Raw genomic sequence first — 5231 nt, 5'->3', positions numbered from 1 at the left:
TTAAGTCTTAATTGACATACATAGCTATTTTAACCCAAACCATGATCTTTTCCTAACCTTAACCAAGTAGTTTTGTTGCCTAAACCCAACCAAGTACTTTCTGTGCCTAAACCTAACGAAACTGCAACGTTTCACGACTTTAATTATGCGTGTTTCAACATGGCAATGTATCAAAACGTTTTATCTTGAAAGTGTAACCGGATATTGCATATTTATTGTTGCTAAGCGTTGCTAACTTGACTGTGGATCCCTAAACGTCAATAATTGATGCAAAAGGGCTACCCAAGTCTTTAAAAAGCGACGACAAAGGGCCTTGACCATGCGTCAGACATTTGACGAGTAGGGAGTGAGACTGTGTTGACAGTGCTGGAAAAGCTCTCAAGGAGGAGGTTGGGGTGGAGGGGTGGGCAGTTATGTCTCTTGGCAACCGTCAACATGGATCTTTTGATCAAATTGTTCCCTAACCTTAACCAAGTAGTTTCAGATGTCTATAGAGATAGCTGCTTTGCGTCATGTGGGTAGTTGTAGGCGGCCGTGATGAGTGCCAGATCAGTATGTTGAAGTATGAAAAGTAGAAGACCTGTTTTAGTGATCTTTGAAAGTTCTTTTGAAGCAGCCTTATTTCCACATTATGTTCAGAATCTTTCTAAGCATCAGAAAAGCTCATGGTTAGAATCTCTCTGCCTTTTATCCGGACCTTCAACATGGGTCGACAGATGCAGACGAGCTGGTGGTTGCACTAGCTCCTCGGCTCCGGCTGAGATCATCAAAGAGATGCAAAGCAGAGGTGACTCAGGAAACAGTGTCCCTGCCTGAAGGTGTGGACTAAGAGAGAGCAGTGGGACAAGATGGTCAGATACATAAATTTTCGGTTTTCTTGGTGAAACAACATGAAAAATATCTTTCTTTTGAACCGTCTGTTCTGCTGTTGATGCGAGCTCCAGGCAGCGCTGCAGGAGTAACGAGAGCCGTGATGGCTCCCTTTCCTCCCTCTGTTTGACTTCACCTGTATCGCTGGTGGCTCACGGCTGCTTCACACTCGCTTAGTTAAAAAGAGCTTTTCTCTGAGGATAAAAGGCTGCGGCGGCGCAGAGGGAGCAGGCGTAGATCCAGGTGTAGAGATCTGTTTGTACTAACTCTACAGATGGACTCCGTCCCTCTGCTCACTCTCGGGCCCTGTTGTCTGACTGTTCTTCTCTACTGTTGCACAGGTGAGGGATTTCTGTCAGTGAGGCTCCAGTGATCTGCCAGTTCATATTAAATCAGTCTGAAGTGTGTTTGTGTGTCCTACAGTCTGCTGCTCACCGAACCTTGTGACTTCTTTACCGTCAGGATGAGGCTCCCTTACTACTGTTCCGTGTCTGTTACAGCCTTTAGAGCCGCCTCCTTCTGGTCTTTCTGTTGTTTTCACAGTCCGGTGGAGTCTTTACTGTTAGTGGTAAATGAGAGCTGGCTAAAGCTTTTCCTTTCCTTGCTGAACGATTTTATTTTTCAAGTCTGGTGACCTAATTTATCTCTCGCTCTTCCAGGCTGGCTACTGTTTCTTGCTGTGGGGCATTTCCCCTTTAGCACCTGCTCCAAAACAATGGTGAACATCGACAGTTTGAGCTCGATGCTCAGGGCTGTGTTAGCACATCCTGCTCAGATTTGAACAAATCTTTATCCCAATTTCTTTGCAGAATTCATCAGTCTGATCAGACAAAAACAAGAAGAGCCTCCTCTGTTTGGAGCTTTTAAAGAACCATTCTTCCTCCTCGTTGTGTTTGTCTGTAATGATTTCACCCTCCATAAATTCATGCCAAATCTTTATAGATTTTTTTCGCCTTTCTTTCTTCTTTTCAAGGTGAAGCATTCAACAGCCAGTCCTTCGTCCCTTTCTTTTATTTTGGAGGTCACATTTTGGAAATAAAATGAATGTGACAGGAGAGAAGCTACAGAAACACTTCAGTGTCTGGTAAGTTCATGCTCGTTTTTGTTTTTTTACATTTTCTTGTTTCAGCAAAGTGATCGATGTGTTTATCTGAAAAGCACATCATGGGCTCATTTGGGTAGAAATGAAAAATATGTGTCTGGATGATGAGTTATGTCTGCTGCTGCTGCTGCACTTTCATTACACAGAAATAATATGTAGAGATGAAAAACAAACATCTGTGGAGCTTAAATATTCAGCAATGCATGATGTCTGTGAAGATGCTCAGTCATTCAAGTCATTGCTAAAAAACATTTGGCCTTTTTATACAGGCTAATATGTTTTTCGATGCCTTTACGTAAACAGCTGGTTGCAGGTTTATTCCTTTGTCCAAACTCGACCCTCTTTATCATGCTGCTCTCAGATTTATTACTATAAGACACGCCATCGTACCTTACACATCTTGGTAAATTGGACATCCCTTTGCACACGCCTACGAGGTCATACTTGGTTTGTTATCTTCATAAATATGCTCAAAGTTTTTACCCACACAAAGTAGCTACATATAAATTAAGATCTAATACAGGACTGCAATGCAGGGTACCAAATGTGTGGACTGAAGCTGGAATAAAGGAGTCTGAAACGCCACAGTTTGCTACGTCGCAGCAACACAAAGGAGGCTAACCCTACAGCTGTAGAGTTAGCCAGTCGACATGCATAAAGTCAGAGACTTAGGTTTAGGTACTAACATTTCTGATGGTTATGGTAAGGGTAGGGGGCTTCGGGGGGCTGTCAACACCTTTAACACGAACATGGCTAGCTAGCACTTCAGGTCTGTAGCAGACATCACTTTTTCTGGTCTTGGTCCTGGTCTTGTTGTCTAGACGGGGTGGTGATGGTGTAGTGGATGAGATGCGTGCCTTTGGTGTGAGAGACCCAGGTTCAATTCTCCACTGTGACCCATCCACCATTGTGTCCCTGAGACACTTAACCCCTCGTTGCTCCAGAGGCGTGCGACCTCTGACATGTATAGTAACTGTAAGTCGCTTTGGATAAAAGCGTCAGCTAAATGTCTAGTTGTGGGTTTTTTTGTATTGTATTTTATTTTGAACTGTGCTGAAATATCTTTGCTGCCCTCTGGCCGGTCTCCCTTGTAAAAGAAATTCTGTCTCAATGGGACCCAGCAAAATACAGTTTAAATAAAAAATTTAAAAAAGGTATCCAAAGGAAGGTTCAAATCAAGGGCAACTGGACTTGGCTGAAAATACCCGAAGACGTCTCAGCTCATCCAAGAGGCTTTGTCAGTTCTGACTGTGTGAGAAATACATTATAAGTTGCTGATTTTTAGGATTTCACTGTAATTAACTTGTGAGAAATTAGCATTGGTCACAGGGTTTTTATTCCTAAGCAAAAGGTTGTCTGATTTACAATAAACATCTGCTGGCATGTAGGTGAGAGAAATCTGATGCCACGTACATTTGCATTTCCTTTCTTCGCTCAGGAAGAGTTTTTGAGTGTATGCTAATACTCTTTGTTTATCCTTCATCTACCATTTGCTGGCTGTTGTTTGCTTTGTACTTGTTCTGTACTTAAGGAGAGGAAATGCTGAGTTCGAGTAACCGTGCGTTCTCTCCGTGGCCACGTTACCTAAAGAAATGATTCAACACATCTATTTGACTCCGTATTCTTTGGGAAGGAATTATTTTCCCTGACAACTGACTGGCAGGGAATCCCAGCTGTTTAATCTCTGTGGGGTCGTTATCAAGGTTCGTTAGTGCTCCTGGCTGTTTTAACGACAGTTATTGGAGTTATTAGATGTGAGTGTTCAGTCTCCTGGGAAGAGATGAAAGGATTGTAGGTCGGAGATAAGTGGTGTCTCGGCCCTCCTCCCATGTTGCGAGATGGTTTCTCCACTCTGATGTAGATGACCTCTTTCACTCCTCTATCGAACCATCCATCCTCTCTGTCTAAAATGTGCACCTGGTGGTCCTCAAACGAGTGTCGTTTATCCTTCAGATGTAGAGTCTTGACCTGAGGAGTTGGCCCTTCTGTGTTGAGCCATGTGTTTGTGCAGTCGCTGTTCAGTTTCAATTTACAGGTCTGAGCATTCGATTATTTTAGGGTGGACCAGAATCTGTTGAAAAACCCACAGTGAAGCACCAACATTAGGAATATGTGTCTCCGGGGTTACATCTGATCTTACAGTTGTTTAAGAGAGGAAATGCATCGCTAGTCATGTAAAAGTAATCTGACTTTAGGATGTTAGCGTGTATAACATTTGCATTCAAAGAAATTCACTCTTGATCTGGGGAGTGTGGAGAGAGATTAGTGCTGCACAGAGCCTGCTTGAATTTAAAATGCTCACAGTTCTCTGTTGAATTAATGAAAAAGAGCACGAGCATCCGCGTGCTCAGTACATTTTAAAGCAATCTGCCAGTTAGACTAGGTGATACCAGGGTTGGACTTGAAACACAATTAATGCAAACAGCAGATTAACTAAGACATTAACCTGCATCTCATGGACAGGAACACTGAAATCCAACAGCACAAAACACACCACTCTCAACTACAAATAAGAGATAAATTTAACCCACCTCTAACATTGACAAAAACATAGCGTCAAAGAGAATTGACAGCAAGCTGTGGCGTCACACATAACAAACACAGGAAGACTGTATGAGCCTAAATGAGTCAGAAAATAGTCTTACCTTATGCAGTGCATTTTTTTCCTGGTTCTGCTTCATGTGAAATCATCCACGATGTCATCAATAATCCAATGTATTGGTCAGTTCGCTCTCAGTTGCCCCAGGAGAAGGTGCCTGGAGGTGTTTTTAACATAAGATAGACTTTATTGATCCCACAGTGGGGAAATTCACTTATTGCAGCAGCTCCAGATACAACAAACCATACAGAGGTGCAATTGAAATGAACGTTGCTCACGCCCCTAGTGGCATGGAGGTGAAAATGAACAAAAAAATATGATTGCACAGGCCAACATTGAAATATTGTAATACATATACATTCTCCTATAACATCGTCAGACTCACCATGGACAGTTCAAAAAAAAAAAAAAATCCATTATCCATCCAAGCGCCTACATTTCCCAAAATGCAACTGAACCACGCAGCTCCATCTGAGGCACTAAAGGCGTTCATGTGACTCATGCCTCAGAAAGAAAAGAAAAGAATAGTGAGCAAGATATGTAGTGAGCGGGTCATTTTACAGTGTAACACAAGCTTATCAGTGCAAACTATGTGGACACTGTTTCTAAGTGACTTCCAAAATATCTAATAGATACTGACATTTCTTGTGACGTCTGGCT

At 42.5% G+C, this 5231-nt stretch overlaps 1 long non-coding RNA gene across 1 annotated transcript; it reads right to left on the bottom strand.

The window, feature by feature from the left end:
* Positions 1-3289: 3289 nt before the first annotated feature.
* Positions 3290-5002, bottom strand: LOC123958546. The gene is made up of 3 exons (XR_006822112.1): positions 4957-5002; positions 4618-4728; positions 3290-4043 (listed from the first exon to the last, which is right to left on the bottom strand). It is a non-coding gene; the product is annotated as an uncharacterized LOC123958546 (long non-coding RNA).
* Positions 5003-5231: the final 229 nt, after the last annotated feature.

Source organism: Micropterus dolomieu, linkage group LG20, assembly GCF_021292245.1.
Source record: "Micropterus dolomieu isolate WLL.071019.BEF.003 ecotype Adirondacks linkage group LG20, ASM2129224v1, whole genome shotgun sequence".
In the NCBI taxonomy this organism is placed as follows: Eukaryota; Metazoa; Chordata; class Actinopteri; order Centrarchiformes; family Centrarchidae; genus Micropterus; species Micropterus dolomieu.
The sequence above is the reverse complement of the archived record's forward strand: the minus strand, read 5'-3'. Positions and strand labels throughout refer to the sequence as shown.